The sequence below is a fragment of the Nilaparvata lugens genome, chromosome 1 (genome assembly GCF_014356525.2).
Source record: "Nilaparvata lugens isolate BPH chromosome 1, ASM1435652v1, whole genome shotgun sequence".
Taxonomy (NCBI): domain Eukaryota; kingdom Metazoa; phylum Arthropoda; class Insecta; order Hemiptera; family Delphacidae; genus Nilaparvata; species Nilaparvata lugens.
Window position 1 is genome coordinate 62,184,217 of NC_052504.1, and position 19,568 is coordinate 62,203,784.

The following is a 19,568-nucleotide window of genomic DNA, read 5'->3' on the forward strand; positions in this document are numbered from 1 at the left end:
AAACATGACCAATACGCTCCAACAAATTGCACCAAACTCACATCCACTTTTCCTCACCACCACTTCTTCCATCTGTGAGCTCATTTTTCATAAGGCTTATTTCCCCGGATATGACATATAATGCCTTCCAAAGCTGGTAATTCCATATCTTTACAACATTGTTTAATGCTTTGTTTAGACAAAAAACACATAAGTTACCAAATTTCATTCCCAGCCATGAAATTTATTTAAGTTGAGGCTTCTTAGTGGAACTCAGCTCAGTTCTTCTCGTTCATGAGCGTTTATTCAAGGTTAAAATAAATATTTGTCTAAAGACTTGTTGGTTTTTTCCTTTCTTGTAAGATGATTTAGAATGCTGCTCCTCCTATGAAGGATTTATGCTGCTCCTCGACAAAGCTACATTTTTATAAAGTAGCAAATACAAGTGAAGTGATTTCACATTATATCAGTATATTATAATTCAATATACAGTATCATCATTATTCAATAACTGTTGAATACAAGAAGTTGCAACTATTCTGCTTCATCTGATGGAAATCTGATAAGATTAAGAAGTATAATGATTGCAATGAATTCAATCTCATTATAATAACGAAGAATTAAAAAAAGAGATGGGATAAAATCAAAGGTATAATAAAAGGTGGAATAAGAGTAAAAGGAAATGGTAAAGAAATCTCCCGATTTTCAAACAGAGTACCTCAAACAGCATTGTGTAAGAAAGGCGGATTGATTCTTTGATCAGTTCAAGAATTTCTAGGTAAATTTAAAAATTCACTGAGATAATTGAACCAATAAGAAGCTCCGAATGTTCACGAATGAGAAATAATCACATTATTTTCAGGTGAATAAAAACTCAAAGTTTGGGAAAGTGGATTCCTTGAGTGAAGGCCCACTAGTGAGTCGTTGATTCATCATATTCATGTGGCGGAAAATCGCTACGACAATATTATTGGATAAGCTATTCGTAACAACTGCAGCCCTTGGAATCTGCGGCTGTTAAACTTAGTTGCGAACAGCCTTAAACTTTGTTGTCAATATGTATGGAGTAGTACCGAGTTGCAATAAATTTCCATAACGGAAACACAGCTTAGCAGAAACGAAGACGAGTTGCAAATTTGTAACTTTGTAGATTGTTTAATGATTTGAAGTCACAAACGAGGTTTGGAGTGAGCAAATGAATCATTCGCGTCTAGACGATAATCAAGGGGGAAGTAGAATTAATTGAGTAATCAAAATATTATAATCATTCAATAAAGTTAACAATGAACAGTTCATCTCTCCGTTATCAACGCTATCAATAATCCGTCAATATAGGAAACGCTCAATGGTCATAGGTTTTTCTGGCGAAGGATCATTTTTGTTCTACGCCGATGATCCTTCGCCAGAAAAACCGGTGGCATGCCAATTGACAGAATCCCAAACGACCGAAACGCTATATTTTCCCAAACGGCCGAAAACTACTTTTTTCCCAAATGGCAGAATTAATGAAATATTGAAACTGGAACTTTCTCATTCAGCCGAATCCCAAATGACAGAAAACTTTTAAGAATTTTCCCAATTGACAGAAAACGTGTTTTGTCCCAAACGACAGAAAGTGTTGAGAGTCTCAAAGGACCGAAAGTGGTGAGAGTCCCAAATGACCGAAAGTGATCAGTTTCCCAAACGACCGAAAACTCCTCTAGTTTGTCGCAAACGGTAGAAAGTACAGTAGAAGTGCCACTTCTCTACTCTTTTTCTTATACTCTCTTATCCTCTCATCCCTTATTTTTTTTCTTCTGTTCTCTTCTTTCCACTCTATTCTTTTTCTCCTATTCTATTTTCTTTTCTCTTCTTCTCTGATTTTGCTTCTACTTCTCCATATTCCTGTAGAAATAAAAGGAAATTCAATGGGTAGGAACTTTCGTTCCTCTTCTTGAAATCTATTGGAGTAGTAGTTCTGTGAACAGTAGACCTCGTGCAGTTATAAACCACAGTCTCTTATGATACTGTCCATCAGAGTGAATTCTGTCCTGTCCTATCGTTTCGGCGAGATATCAGTGTATATATATGTGTATTTTCTCCAGTGTCGAGAGAAAATACTATGCTACTTCAAGTTATCAATTGCATGCCTCACTACATGCAATTAATAGTCCACACAACAGCTGTTTTTTCACCAAGTTACATTGAGATATTGAATTGCAAGCGTCATTGCATACAACAGTTATAATCCACTCGACACCTGATTTATGATGAACAATATTCTATAGTCTGATTTTTACTATAATATTGGCGTATGAAGGAGGCTTCTTTTCCTTCTATATTACCCTCGAAAAGCAAAATTTCCAAAAACCTTGTATATACGTCGACGCGCAATTTAAAAAAGAACACACCTGTCAAATTTCATGGAAATCTATTACCACGTTTGATGATTAATTGATGATCAAATTGATTAGTTGATCAATTGATGATTAAATTATTATTGTTGAGCTTTACTAACTCTTTATGTTTTCAATTGTTTCTTCTTTCTTTGTATACCGTATACATAATTTTTCATACCCCTTTTATATACCCCTTCACTAACTTACCAGCATCTAACTCAAATATCGTTCTCTTCTAATCTTATTAGTTATACTGAATCGTTGTGAATATTTAATGAAGTGCGATATTATCCTCTCTTATTTTTATTTTTAATTGTAAAGTTATCTCTATATCTATAAAAGGCTATAAGCAAGATAAGCTATCTATAAAGGCTATAAGCAAGATAAGCCCCGACAGACTGAAATCACACCACAGCCCAAACTACTGAGCCTAAAACCTTGAAATTTTGCACAATTGTTTATGGTAGCCTCAAAACATCCACTAAGAAAGGATTTCCAGAAATTTGCACCCCTGAGGGAGCTGGGGCCCCCCAAAAAGTTTGTACTTTTCAACCGCTCATCCCACAGCAAAGTCATGAGGAACTTTTTTGTTCAGCTACAAAATAGTTATTTGTGCAACTAGTGCGCAAAGTGCCACTTTGCTGCACCGAAAGAATCGTTTACGAATCATTAGAGCTGATGGTTTCTTGAGTGCAGCAAAGAAACTTTGCGCACGTATTGCACATTAAATTTTTCCTACAGTTACCATAGAATGTGAAAAGTCAGTAATAGACGGTAAACATGTCCTATACCAAATAAAATGTTTGTTTGTGTAAATCTTTAGTATTTTTAATGCTGATAATAAATATTTCAACCATTCCACAACAGAATTGTTCCAAATTCAGTCTATATGATAATATAATGAATATTATAAAGTTATATGAGATTCAATTATAATAATACTTCATCTACAAGAGGTCATCAGCAAGTGTAGAAAAGGCCATATCACTTGTCTGGATATGTTTTTGTGCCATCAATGAGCCTCACAAACGGTATACTTCACCCGTGACTAACAGTTTAATATTCTCCTATCCGAAAACACAAAAGTTATTCAGCAAAACTTTGCTTATACTTATACGGTGCCCATTAATTTGTTTTATTGATTAATTTGTCTATGTGATCAAAGCTGTAAGCTTATGTTTTAATTTTTCTATTAATGTAAATAAATAAATAAGCTAATATGCCAAGGACTGATTAAGAATTAGGCTAGTGATCAATCAGCCCTCAGGACAGACTTAAGTCTAACCTGACCATTCTATGAAATTTTCATGTGTACTATTTATTCCAGTTCCAAAAATCCTCAAGTTTGAGTCTGAATGATATAATTATACTCTATATTAGTGTAAAAATATAGTTTCAGCTTGTTTTTTTTGTAAATACATGAGTAAACTTGTCAATAATTAGGCCTTTCTGCTTTTCTGGCCAAGCGCTCAGTAGCCTACCGCATGAAACGTAGGTATATGCCCAAGTAAGGTTATACTGCATTCTTTAAAACGTGATTAAATTATATTATATAGACAGTATATTTACCTGAAATGCTGAACTTCAATCATTCAAGTCACTGTTGAGTAAACAGGATATTATTGTAAATCCAGTGTTTTTGATTACGGTATTCAATGACATCTATTCTGTATTCTGTTTCTTATTTATCAACGGCATTCATTGAAGTTGTTCTACGAAAATGTGAGTAGAGATTTTACGGGGAGTTACTGAATAACTTTTTTTGAAGTGTAAATATTTATGTTTCAAACCTAATGGATACATTATTGTTTTGAAAATATAACAATCACAGCTTTAGTATCACTAACACGAGTAACCTAACCACAAAAGTAAATAAAGATATAAAAATACTTGATTCCTTGATCATAAAAATGGTTGATAAATGTTTCCAATGTATTCCAGTTAAAAACATAGGCATCTCACACATGAAAAATCGTTCATGATAACTTGAATAGAAATAAAATACTGATATTGAATACTATCAAAACTTCTTGTTTATTTACTGTTTATTATCCAATATCTAACGGTAATAATCAGCTGTTTTACAAAAATTTCCAGCCATCAACATATTCAGGTTTACCAACATTTCTTTTACTTTGCCGCACTCTACCGTCATAAAGGGTGTTAACTATTTTGTGTTGTTATGTTGCAAATTTGGAGTGCGGCAAAGTATTTTGCCGCACTCAAATCTACATTCCCGCACTGGGTGTGGGAATAAGGTATTTTGCATACTATAATTGATGCGGGAATGAGCACTTTTTCGGGTACCTAACTGTAGGAAAAATAATTAGATCTATGCAGAAAAATTCCAATCAGGAGCACAGGGGGGTTCAGGAAAGGGCTTTTTTCAAAATAAATTATGTAAAATCACACTACAGCTAAAACTGATTGGCCTACAGACTTAAAACTTTGCACAAATATTCTTCAAACATGCTAGATGCGCACCAATAACGGATTTTGAGATATTTTGCCTCTAAGGATTTCAAAGGAATGAAAAGGATCCTATTAAGTAAGGTTATGAACATGGTAAGGTGAACGCCATATGAAACTGAGATAATTGACACATGATATTCTAGCAAATGTTGTAATCATTGGAAAGCTTAAAATAATCTTATCAATCAGCTGATCGAATTACTTTTTTCGTAAATCGAGAGCGCGAGCTTGCCACGTGTGTGTTCCATTGTCGTATTCTTGGCCAGATTGATTTGTGCCTTCTATCAGCTGTATATGGAGTCTCATACATTCCGATTAGAACATAGCACAGAGATTCTCTTTGATTAGGAGTTTATTGTTAATTCTTTTCCCAAATTCAAATTCTATTGCCATCAAAAATCACATTGAAAACATTCTTACTAGACAAGATTACAAAAAAATGTTGAACATTAACCTACATTTATTTATAGCACGGCCAGAAAAAGGCGATCCTTAGCCGTGAGTTCATTTAATATAACTTATATTATTATATTTTTTGTTAATATTATGTGAATAAAAAGTACGAGTTGATGAGAGATGTGAGTAATTCCTTATATTTGATTCATATTGTAGTAGTCGGGGTCACTGCAATCAAAAGTTTTTTTATTCTGTAGCTGATAAATTTCAAACGTATTTTTGAATTGAATTGAATTACTAAAACGAATCGATTCATTGATTGTCCATAATGTATCAAGTGTCCATAGAGGAAATGATTGAACTACTCAAAATTAATGGCTTACTGGTCCCAGATAGAATTTATAGTATTCCTGGTGATTGAGCCTGTCTTTTTTCAGCGTTGACTATTAATAATAAAGCTTTATTTGCAACTAGCCTACCCGGCGAACTTCGTACCGCCAAAAGGTCAATGTATCTCATGTCACACTTGACTTCATATTTGGTGAATCATGAAATTCATCTGACAATCAATATTTTTATTTACATCTCAATACGGACTCCCTATGTGCTTAGTCATGCAGCATTCATTATTCCGAAAACATATTCTACTCAATCAATTGGTAGTAATATCTATCAGTGAAGTGTTGAATTGAAAAAATAGAAAAAATGGATAGGTTAAATCAGTGTTTCAGAAATGAATTTAATGTTTTCATAGTTGTTGACTGTCAATAGATGGTCCAGGAAATACGCGATGTACGATGAATCACCCAGAGTTCCATATATTCTTTCCATCTTACATTTTAGGATGAATATAAGCTTAGCTAAATTCAAAAATTTTAAAATTCAAAATAATGGAGTGTTGATGTATGTGAAGTCGGAATTGAAAGCTTACTGCAATGAAATAAGTGTTGGAGGAGTCAATTGTTTAAATGTTGATTGCTATAAGGACGGCCAGAAATATAACATCTTATGCGCTTATCGCTGCCAGGGCTTGGATCTAGCGGGATCAGCGGGCTCGAAGATCGTTTTAATGAAACTAGAAGCAGATTAAACGGCACTGTTCAGATATTTCTAGGCGATATTAACTGTAATATTCTTATGGATCAAATCAATAATATTAGTTATAGATATTTAGACGTGCTTTATGAGGCCGGTTTTGTCTCCTGTGTCAACGTGCCGACAAGACGAACGGCCTTTACCTCGTCTTGCATTGACCATATTTTTGTCAAGCACTTTGATACGGAGGCTCTCCGTCCGGCAGTTTTCCCTACAGATATCACTGACCCATACGCAATATCTATTTTGGAAAACAATTAATGAGATATCTGGCAATCAAACCAAAAAAGGTTCATTTCCAATTCAAAATTTCATAAATGGCAGCCAGACAGAACAGATAGGGGTATGTTCATCAATATCTGATGTGACAAATTCCTTTAATAATTACTTTTCGCAAGTTGGAGAAGCTCTGGCAGATGTATTAAACAAAATAGTCAGCATTTGAACCGAACACAAATGAATTTTCCTCCATGCAATTCAGTTTTCGTTCTGCAGCAGGTGAGTGAGGTAGATATAAAAAATTGTATTTTGGAGCTTCGTGGTGGATCTGCTCCTGGAATTGATACTCTATCCGCTTAAGCACATCAGAAGTTTTGCCTCTGGTACTTTCCCACATATCCTCAAATTAGCAAAGGTCATCCCTCTATATAAAACAGGGATTGAACATGAATTTAATAATTATCGTCCAATTAATCTACTCAGGTCTATATCAAAGATTATTGAGAAGTGCTTCAAGAAGCAGTTCATTGATTATCTGAAAAAGAGCAATATTCTAATAAGTAATCAATTTGGATTTAGGGATGACTAGAGGAAAATTAGTTGAATATTTGTTAACAATATGCATTTACATTAATACAGAAACTTCTATACCGTACATTCTGAAAGAAAATACATATGCGAAGAAGAAAGAATACAATTAACAGAGGTTGGAAAGCGTAGCCAAACTTCAGATAATTTGCTTGAAATGCTAATTCTCCTTCTTCTTCTCCTTCACCTTCTTCTTCTCCTTCTCCCTCATCTCATTCTTCTCCTTTTTCTCCTCCTCCTTCTTCTTCTCCTTATTCTCCTTATCCTCCCTCTTCTCATTCTTCTCATTTTCTCCTTCTCCTTATTGCCCCTCTTATCATTTTCCCTTCTCCTTCATCCTCCTTCTCCACTAATTCTCCCTCCCTGTAGATGCATAACAATATAATTATCTATAGTTATTACAAATTGCTTTTTTCATAACATATACAGTTCAATAATTATTTTCTTAATTTATATTATGTAATTATTCATCTATTTTTCTGTATTGTAAGCTATTGTATATAAGTGTATAAGCCAGTATATATTGTAATCTACATAAATAAAGTAATCAAGTAACCAATCAATCAATCTTATCATTCTTCTCCTTTTTCTTCTTCTTCTTCTTCTTCTTCTTCTTCTTCTTCTTCTTCTTCATCATCATCTTCTTCTTCTTCACCTTCGTCGTCTCCTTCTTCTGGGCAGTGGCAATAATGATAAAAAACTATTGATGTATTGTTTAATGAAGAACTGTTTCTTGACTTTAGTGTTAGCTAAAATAAACATTGTATAATCGGATTCGCTAAACATATAATATATTCTATTCACCGAGAAATAAAAGTCGATGTCAACTTATAGAGAGTTTGGTGTATGCCCTTATGTCTAGTGAATGCATACTTCGGAATGTATATTTCCGCTCGAAGGCATGTTTATATTCCATATATAGCTCATTTCATGTTTACATTTCATTTATATAGTTTTTTCTGTGGGAAAAAATTTCTGCAGCACTAAGGCTAATAGAAATTAGTTCAAAATCAAACCGATATTAATTTGGTTGTTCTACTAAATACTCAGTCTTCGCCGAGCACTCGAAGGAGTCGGTACGTGTTCTCACTTACGTCTCATTTCCTTCTTAAAACGATGCTCTTAGTCAAATATGGATACAATCCCGTGCGGAACAGGTGTATTGTATACCAAAGAAAATTATTTATACGATTGTAATGAAACAAAACATGGAGTGAAATATTTGAGATGTTCGAACAACGTGTGTCCCAGCCGTGGGACGTACCAGGACGGCAATTAATTTCATCCTTCAATACACAACCACCCCCCGGATGAAGTTGATATAGAACTGAGAAGGTTTTTTTTCTTAGTTATTCTGAAATATAGAAGAACATAATAAGTTATTCTAATCGCATTCAATCTTTATTCTCATTGACTAATTGTTTATACTTTGTAAAATTTGTTGAATAATTAGCATCAACGTCATTTAATGTAAATTAGTGTATAAGCCAGTAAATATTGTAACATACATAAAGAAATCTAATCTTATCTAATCTTCTTCTTCATCATATCCTCTATCATAGCAGTCAAAAATTGAAACTTTCCTCGTTCATTCATCTTGTTCACGATGATGTTTTTCAAAATGTAAGACTCGATTAGCTCTTTCATAATGAGACTTGAACTAACAAAATCGGTCGGGAAACCACGGAGGAGTTGAGGTTTCAAAATCAGGTTCGCCTATTCAATTAGAGATAGGCAACACGCACTACAAGCTTGTACATCAAGTTGCAGATTTAGAAGTATTCTATTTTTTCTCATTCGATCGAATTAATGAAATATTGAAACTGGAACGTTCTCATCCAGCCGAATCCCAAATGATAAAAAACTTTACGAATTTTCCCAATCGACAGAAAACGTTGTTTGTTGCATTGAGCCGAAAGTGGTGACAGTCCCAAACGACAGAAAGTGTTGAGAGTCCCAAACGACCGAAAGTGATAGGTTTCCCAAACGACAGAAATTTTCTCTAGTTTGTCGCAAATGACAGAAAGCGTTCTGCCAATTGGGAAAAAAACTAGTTTTCGGCCGTTTGGGAAAATACAGCGTTTCGGTCGTTTGGGATTCTGTCAATTGGGACCCTTCGATCCAGATCGAACATACCCAGTAAATCCTACTGGACAATGAAAAAACAGAGACAGATTTACTAATAAGAGCAGGGCTACGGAATTAGCTTGAAGTTGATGTGTTTTTTCCCGGACGAAGCCAGAATTGAAACTTGGTCGTTGTAAAGACGAATCGCTCAGAGTGCGGGGATGGAAGAGAATTGGAGGCGAAAGCAGGAGATCAACTTAGATAATAATAATAATGATGGCATTAATGATAATGATAATAATGGTTGATGGTGAATTACTTACTGTGGTCCTTAGTTGGCCTATAAAAAATGAAAAAAGAAAAATAAGGTAGAAGGTATCAAGATTGGTATCAAGGTAATGTGGTGTTTAATACCAGTCTCCTGTAGGTGACGGCACTTATCTGAGGGTTAACTCCTGTTTTGGGAAGGAAACCTGCCTGGTGAGTGGTTCTTGCGGGTTGAGCCACTTGACTACCCGGTTTCTCAACTCCCGTCTCAGGAAATACCCTTGTCACACGAAATATAGGGAAAAATGTCTAGAGTATACTAGATTATTTTCCTGACAATTAATCAAAGGATTAATTGTACCATATTTCCTCGAGATCAAGTAACTCGATGATGAGTTACTATTGACCTCTAAAATGAATATGATATTAGCGAATAAATAAGCTATAAGCAAGGTCGAACACAGGCGTCACTAAGGAACAACATGTGATGACAAGTTGCATTTATTTAAATTCACTAAATCATATAATAATATTGTTTGTTCAGTAATTAATGAGTGGATTTGATAATGTAGGGTTAAGCCCATAAACAATATAATTTGAATTTTAAAAAGTTCTTTCAAGTTTATAAATTTGTTAAGGATAAGCATGTAGTGCTTTCACCCAAGGGTTGCCCGACTATAGTTTGGACAGTGTAACGTCAGAATTTTTATAAACGGTATACCAGTTTGTCTATGGAAAATTGAGTCGAAGAGATTTTGAAATAATATTATCATAAATCACTCACATATATGAGCCCATAATATACGCGCACTCACTCATGAAGATTTGTTCACTGCATGACTGGCATATTTCGTCAGGCTGCATGGCATCATAGGCTTCATTATGTATTGGCTCGCAATTTTAATAATTAATAACTTCCTTTTTAACTGAGACTTGGTAACCAAATTCAATTACAACGTTACGGGAGCTTTACATTTAAATTGAATTTAGCACTCTTACATAAATTTTAACATTGAAACATTTAAAACGGAAAAATAACAAATAGGAGTTACAAACGACTCTCCATTGGAATGCTCAGTTAATCTCTCTCTGTCTTCCTTCTTCTCAGAAATTGAGAAGCAAGGCCGAGGAAGAAAAGGTCACATGACCAGTGTTAATGACCAATCACTGGTCAGAAAAATCAATCTACCAATAGGATGGCTACACTAAAGAAATGTGATCAGGTGTGCAATATAGAATGAATGAATAATTTTACAAATAAAAACGAGAAAACAAGCAAAACAAATATATAGGGGAGCAATGAGCAGATTTTTCAGAAGGTCAGAGTGTACAATTAACAATATAATAAAATTGAAAATCGAAGCAAGCAGTCAACAATCGGAAACAGACACGCCGGTTATCAGCTGACTGATAAGGTAGCCGGCCCAGATTGCATTGAGAAACTAACCCTTTTTGTAAACAAACATTCATTATGCTGTTTTAGGTTATTCGAAAACCATTTACAACTGTTTGTGAATCTGGATCTTAATAAATGAATAAATCATAGATTCTATTGTTATTTCAACAGCCGATAAAAGTGGGTAGTCGTAATTTTTAGCTTATTATTATAGAAAGTTGCTTATCAAAGCTATTTGGCAAATCTCACCGTGACAGAATGTATACAGCATACAATATTTCATCATCTGTATCTAAAGAATCTTGCTCCTATCACCTGTATGATCTGTGAAGTTTCTGAAATTCAAGACAGTTTACTAATCATTAGTACCAATAGAAGGAGGTATTGTGATACTCCTGGTTTGCTTTTTGGTCCTTTTTCCTCTATGTTTGGTTTAGAAGCATCTAAATTTAAAAATCCACTTAGTGAAAATGAGAATGAACTGAATCGAAATGAAAAAAAAACAGAAAAATGAAAATAAAATGAACTGATGATTTTGTGAAGTGAACAACTACAATACCAACCTATCTCGGACTATGTGTAACCTTATCTGAATTTGGGAGAGCAATAGCACAAGGCTACCTTATTTTTATCTCCCTATCATTTTTATGATGTACTTTATAATGATGTATTGTAGCCTATGAATCAGTAAAGAAAAGAATAAGAAAGGATAATATCCTCACCATCTTCAGATTCATGTGCAAATCGATGAGTACTATTTCATATGTTTTATTTTGTTTCTAATATTTGAGATCTGATATAGAATTATTACTCTTCTCGAACTTATTGTAATTATGATTTTTTCCACTTCAACCACCCAGTAAGAATAAACTGTTCATTCAGCTGTCCTGATTCAGTATCTAGTTTCATATATTATTGTTCATTTGCGAATCAAATTCAAATTCAAATTTATTTTGTCAATCAAAACAATTACAATTTCAAAGAAAATAGTATACATCACAGAAAATATAATCAGAAAAATCCTTAATAAACAAAAAATGAAATAGGATTTATCATATAACATGAGCTTAGTTTATCAAGAATGTATAAATAGGAAAATATATATAAATGTATACAATAATACTTATAATTTAAAAAATGATTTGACATATTTTACTGAGCGCAAAAAATATAAAAGTATCCCTCAAACTAACTGCAAATATAACGTCATTACAGTGAGAATGGGATAAAAATTCCAGAGATCGACGTTGGATTTTTTCTGGTTCGAAAAAAGCAGCTACATTCCCAATTAAACGATTGATTGGGAGTGTAATTGAATTATTTGAATACATCAATAAGTTATGATTGTTCAACAACAACAAACGAATGAATAGAGCGCGAAGTTCATCAATTCATAGCATGGGGTGAAGTTGCCTTTTGAAACAAGCTCAATATCCATGTAACGTGTGTTTGCTCCTGTTCTTCCCCCATATTACTCATAATCATCTCATATAATCTCGCAGTTAATTACAGTAATCTCGGAAAATAATTTCGGGGAGATGTTGTTGAAGTTGGGTGCTATTTACTTTCAGAAATTATAGAAATCATGGGAAATTCATTGTGAAAGATGTTATTGATGCAAAAAAGATGAGCGAACATTTAATTTTTGGTAGTTGAAATTGGAGTGTGGTAGTTGAGGGCGGGAGCACAGAGGATAATGATAGGAGTGGCTGTCTGGTCCTGCTGCAGTCGCCTAGAAGTGATGCTAATGAGCAACGAGGGGCGCATCTTCATCTTCAGCTCTTGTTCTATTCACAGAAACTACTGTTCTGTCAGCCTGCACTTACCAATCACAGTCTCTTCTCACGTCTTCCTCTTCCTCATGCCTTCTCTCGCTTCGAACCCTCTCAATCCTCCCTCTCACCATACTCAGTCTCTTCCATCATCACTACCCCCACTCATATATCCCTCTCTCTTACATCCTCACCGCACAGATCCTTCTTCCTCAAGTCCCCCTTGTCTACTCCCTTTCTCCTTGGAAACTCCCTGTTTTCACCTTTTCTTTTTTCATCAACCCTTCTTACAAACAAACCCTCACTTCAAAGCTCACCGGTAGAAAGTAAAACTGCTACCACCTTTACCTCGATGCCTACAATGAGCGACTGTTATGAGAACGTTGTTGTTTTCGGCTTTGCTCATTGATTGAGAATACGCTATCCTGCTTTGATTAATAATCCCAGATGAGGAAATTTGTCCACAAGGGAAGGAAATCATTGACTTATAATACTCGTTATATTCGTACAAGGAATTCTTGAAAAGTCTTAACTCCAAATCTAAAATTCTCTGCAGCCGTAGCAGTAAACTTATAGAATTATTAACCATACGACCTGTATAACACACTTATCTGGGAAATAATATATGTTATGGAATAGTACTCCACTGAATTAAAAGCTTTCAGCTGCATTTGATGATCTTTCCCACAATATTATCAGCCAAATGTTGACAAGCTCATTTCAATGTGATGGGATTCATGATAAGTTTATAACTCATAAATTTATTATTGTAGAATGGAAAACTAATCAAATGCTCTTTGTATGAGATTGCTGGCTATTTAAATATGATGAGCTTTGGCAGATATAATTTCAATCTTATTTGCAAAAATTACAAGGGATGAGAATTGGATGTTATTTCCAACCTTGGTGGGAATGAAATTCATGGTATTATGGTTATAAAATGAGTTCAAAACCGTGAACAATGAGCTCTATGAGAAATTTCACGAGGATTCACATCAATTTTCAATCTTTTGATTGATTTTACAGATTTCCAGCAGTTGATAACTGATAAGATTGTCATCAGAATTTTTTCCTTCAATCCTATTCAATGTCCAGGAAGTATTCAATCTATTCCGATTATCCTCTTCAAGGATAATTAGAAGGTTCTACTATATTACTGGATACTCGTTCTTCATAATTAAGATTTAAAGAGAATAATTCAGCTTCATCTCATTCACTTTTCGATAATATGTTTCAGTCCTCCAGTGAATGATGATAAGAAAATTGATGATCGATTCTTCCATTGAGAATATTGATTTACTATTTTTGAACAATGTACTCTTGATCTCTGAAATGCAATCTTCGTCTTTCAAATTGAGAAAGGGAGAGAGGAGGAACAGAATCACGACTCGGAGATACAGTATTTCGCATTAGGAATGGAAGTTTTTTGTCAGTCATTCCAGAAACTTTGTTATTAAATCCATAGTCGAGTCGACATGCGTAAGTGGAAAGCTCTTTGTTTATCTTCGAACACTTTCGGTCAGAATATGACGTGATGAAATTCTCGAACAAACAAAAGTTCTTATAGACAGCAGCGAGCGATGAAAACTGTATGAGCACATAACTGATCTCCTGGTTTAATGGGCTAAGTTTCGTTTGCCATTTTCTAGAGTTTGCTGTTACATTCCCTTTTTAATGAAACTCTATTTATGCTGGCCGTGATAAGGAATTTCGAGCACTCTTGCTAGGCGAGCGCTAGTACTAGATTGGTTGTGAGGGGGCTTTTTGCTAGGGGGATGGGAGAGACGCAATCTTAGTTCAAATCTCTCTTGCTACTTCGGAAGTTCGCCATAAATCCCGGTGATATCGGCAATCGCCTGTCAAGGGAAATTGTATATTCTCAAACAAGGTTCCACTAGTATATTTATATGCGCTACCACATAATTCAACAGGAGAGGTTTTTATGAATCACACAATAGTTTTCAATGGAACGACCTTGAGAGAAGAATGAAATAGTTTCTTATATCTGGGAGATGAGTTTAATTGATTAAATGATTGAATGGAAATTAAATAGATTGAATGAACCAAGAAAGGAAAAATTCAGAACCGCCTCGTCCAAGAAAGGAAAAATTCAGGAGGTTCTTTCTATATGTCGCTCCGCGTATTTTTAACCTTTTGCCTAGTGAAATAAAGGATGCATTACGCTTGAATAGATTCAGACACTTGACCAAGAGTTGGCTATTGGAGAGGAATGAAGTGGAAACATTGTTTCAATGAATTTTATCTCAGTAGATTAATTTAGTAATTTTATTATGTATGTATGGCATTTCAACACACTCAAATTACCAGATTGCATTATTTAAGCTCAAGAGTTCAATTCAGCTAAATGTATTTCTTATATTTCATAGCTTTATCTAATTTCAGTTTTTTTGGCATTCTCTCTCATTATTGTTCAGATTTTAACTTGATAGTTTCTAGTACTGGATCCGATCATATTTACTATTCATATTGAAGGCATTATATTTATAGTTTATATTTACGTTTCTATTCATGCAGAGCTCTGCTGTTTTATGTTTGTTCAATTCTTATATTTGTTTATCACTGTAACCATACCATTCAAGAGAATAAAAAATGCATATGGAACATGAACGACCCCACACTGTAGTAACTCAGGGGTTGTTTAAAGCAATATTTTTCCACTATTTTCAGTTATACATTGTAATATATTGTATTTTAATGTATTTTTTGGAAGAATAAATTTCAATTTCAATTTCAATTTCAATTTCTATCGCTCAATAACAATGATGATGTTTAGAAATTACTTTGGTCGCTTAGTACAATGTTACTGGTGATTTTGCTACTAGTGAAGCATAATACAATGAAAACTCTCTTAAGGACACCTCCAAAAAAGCAGGGATCCAGGACCCTGATCTTGGGGGGGGGGCGATTTGTGTAGTCATCCCCCCGTTGACTCCCCCCACCACACGGAAAATTTTTGAAGTTTTTAATCGAAAACAGCATGGTCTTGATACTTATTTCTGCAACTGCAGTAGTAGTACAGTCACTATATTGGTGCTTGCATTTTATATTGTGTAGACTTCTGATTTTTCAATAAATTGTATATTTATTATTATTATTGTATATTTATTTATATATATCGTATTTTCATAAGAGAAATCGAGAACCAAAGTATTTCATGGAAAATTCCCCTTGTGCTGGATACAGAGTGGCCCAAAAACCTTGTATTTTCGGTTCATTTTCCAGTTTTTAGTTATTTCCGCCAAATCCTGACCTCGATCAGAAAAATTTGCTCTCACTTTTTATTTATATTATAAATTCATAATAAAATGAGATCATTCGGAACTTTCTATCTTCAATGAATACTGAGTTACAATATTTTCAAGAATAAGTAGAGTTTTAAGAAAAAAACAATTTCTATGATTTTAGATTTTGATCTACAATATCTTCCGATTCTCACCATTTAAATGTATTATTCAAGATTTCTCTGAGCGTAATTTTGTGCTCTAGAGGTAGAGCGCTGTATCTCATATGAATTCTCAGGTAAACCAGACAACAATGATCCTCGTATTTTGGAAATAAACCCAAGTTTCAGCTTCAATCATCATCAGCAACTCTATTCATCAAATCCAGATTTCGCACCATGATATAAGTTCATTGGATCATGTTCTATGAGAAATATTAAGAATCACCCGTTAGATGCTCTTAATTCATTGGAGAGGCGCGCGTAAGGATACTTCAAGAATCAAAATTTCAAACAATCAAAACTTTTGACACAATGATCAGATCTCAATGTACCACAGCTCATTCTTCTTGGCACGTCAGGATGGTTTAAAATCATGCATGATAAATAATGAAATTTGATTAGAAAATAGACAATTCATCCTTGAGTGTACTTTAACCAGTATTTCAATTCACAAAGTATGACCGATTTCCATATTCAAAGCTGCGTATCTTGTGAGATACTTTATTTCGGATAAAATTTCAAAATGTGGATGTGAAAAAGTATATTTCCTTTTTTCACTACAATCAAGAATACTTTCGTTTCCAGTATCATTTTAGAAAGTTACAGCCGATTTTAAAAATAGCAATTTCAGTCTCTCATCTTTCGTGACTTTTCTGTAAATCAAGAGTCTCTAAAATGAGTCTGATACATCACAGAAACTCATGTTTGATTCCAAATTGTAGACAATTCCATTCTCTAAGAGCTCAATTGCCTTGAATTTATTTTGAATCACTCTTTCCTTTCATAGAGCTTCCTAGACCGTTAATATGAGAAAAGTATCTTCGATTTCTTGATTTTTTAAAATAATTGAATCTTACATTACCATCATATTCTTCCATTTACAGCAACTAAAAGAGGAGAAAAAATTCAAATTCAATTCTAAAATTCAAGATCAAGTCCTTTTTATAATAATGGCTTACCAAGATACATAAAGCTCTGAATTATTTCTTTGTGTATGGAAATACTAGTTAAACTACACTCAGGGATGAATCTTATATTCTTCGATCGAATTCGACTCATGATGCATGATTTTGAACCGCCTTGACGAGCAGAGAAGAATGAGCTATGGTACAATGAGACCCCATCATTGTGTCAAAAGCTATGTGTGTTTGAAAATGTGATCCTTGAGGTGTCCTTATGCGAGCCTCTCTACTGAATTAAGAGCATCTAACGGTTGATTCTCAAGGAACATGATCTGATGAACTTATATAATGATGCACAATCTCAATGTGATGACAATGGAGAATTCATTAATGAGAATTTCATTATCTAAAAAAGGCAAAAACAAATTTTAGTGTCAGAATTTGGCGGAAATAGCTGAAAACTGGAAAATGGACCGAAAAAGAGCTTTTAGGGCCATCATGTATCTAACACAAGAAAATTTTGCATGAAATAATTGGCTCTGGACTTCTTTTATGTATCCAAACAATATATTGAAAAATTTGAACCACAATATAAAATGCAAGCACATCCCCTTTTTCATGCATATATTACCTGAACTTCTAACTGTAAATTTTTCAAACACCACTCGGAAAGTGGGAGGGACGATCGCCCCCCCTGCAAATAGGGGACATCTCTCAATAAATTTCTATTCCCCGCCATTTCTCCATAAGAGGAATATACATAATTATCTCTAAATAGGGGACTCTCTTAATAACGTTTAACGGACACTTAGGCTCGATGCACATTTGCGACGCTAGCCAGTCGCGTTTTTACGAGTGGAGCGACTCTCTGCCGGCAGCCAATTTCAGTTCAGTGCACACATGTGCGTATTGACAGCGTCTCACTGTCGAGCGACGTCAATTTGTACTCAGCAATTTTCGCGGCTTGGGCAACTTGGTCATTAATCGTGATATGAAAGTTATGATTTCGAATTTTCGAAGTTTTTTGTAATACTGGATGTCAGAGCAATTATTATAAAAATCACAATTATTAAAGGGATCAATTATTCATCGGCAGTAATAAATAAATTGATCGGTTAATAACTAATTTATAGAGATAATACAAATGAAGAGGAAATAGAACAGCTTTTTCAAAAAGACCTTTTACTTCTTTTTAAAATACAATAAATCTCTAAATTATAAAACCATTAAAATAATTTGAAAGCACTTACTCCCATCTCCAGGTGAAAATTAGAAATGAATAAACATCAGTGTTGACTTATTCAAAACATTAAAAACCTTATATTATGTTTTTATAATCAACAAATTGATGAAAATTGTTTTAATGATATTGCAATAGTCAATACTGATTCATATTCATTTCATTTTGTCATAAAATAATACAGATTGATAAAATAAATATTTTAACCTACATAATGGCACTACCAACATAGAAAAACTTGTGCGCCGGCAGTGAGTTTGAACAACTATAGGTACAGAGAGCAAGTCAATAGAAAGAAAATAGAGCTTATTCAAACCACTAAAATAAATGAAATTACGGGAACTAAGTCACATCTCAATCTATACAAACGGAAAGACAAAGACAAAGAATGAAAACCATGTATCATAGTAAAAGGCAGTTCTATACTTTGTATTATTATATGATTAGTGATTAACATAATCATGGCTTGTGGATTTTATTTGCTGCGCTGAGTCCTCAGTCGTAGAACTATGGACCAATGCGAGCTTTTGCTTTCTATGTCGTATACCGTCGACACAAACTTCGGCATTTTTGTTGTTCGATTTTTTGCCGTTCTTATGAGTTCTGTTGAATCAAACATAATGTTATTTAAGAAGTTGTGCTGGACCTGGTAGAATTCAAAGGAACGGTAAAAAACAAATTTACGAAAACCGATGTTCATGTAACTGGATTTAGAAGATCAATATGATAATGTGTTCTATCACAATTCAATGAAGTTGAAGTGTTTCAATTCAATGAGGTCGTATCACCGAAGTGTTTCCAGGCCCTAATAATAAGGTTCGTGTGGTTATGGTTTTAACTGATACGGGCTCTTTCAAACGAGCTATCACTGGCATTGCACCATTGCCAATCGACAATGATGAAAATGCTTAGTTCGCTTAACATATTTTTTGTTTACTCATTTTTTGATGAAAATTCCTGTGGATATTTCCATCCCGGCCCAGTCTATCTATTTCCATCTCACTTCGCATTTTTCCTCATTTCGTTTTTGTATTTAGCGCATATGTCTCAGCTGTTGGTTCAATGCTCGACGTCAGCTGCCTACTAGATTATGTCTGCTCTGGTGGAAGAAATTAGCATTTTCTCGGGTTTTAATTATGCGTTTTATATGTTTTATTTATTTCGAATATGTTCATTTCTTATTTCTTTATTTTGCATAACTACTGCGAGGAGATTCTTATCTTTGAATTCTTCATCTCTTTTGGCATATTTGTTGTTAGCGGTTCATGTTGGCATTGGTTTTTGCTGTGATCCCTGTTTTAAGTTCGCTCCGACACACTTCCTTCTTCCTGCTT

At 34.2% G+C, this 19,568-nt stretch overlaps 1 protein-coding gene across 2 annotated transcripts in view; it reads right to left on the reverse strand.

The window, feature by feature from the left end:
• LOC111048539 overlaps window positions 1-4,286 on the reverse strand; it is a 77,312-nt gene extending 73,026 nt beyond the window's left edge. The window contains exon 1 of one of the 2 annotated variants that reach the window (XM_039438984.1): window positions 3,927-4,249. The gene's annotated coding sequence lies outside the window, so the exon portion shown is untranslated. Of the gene's footprint in view, window positions 1-3,926 lie in introns of both variants that reach the window. The other variant, XM_039438977.1, reaches the window with a different exon arrangement.
• Window positions 4,287-19,568: the final 15,282 nt, after the last annotated feature.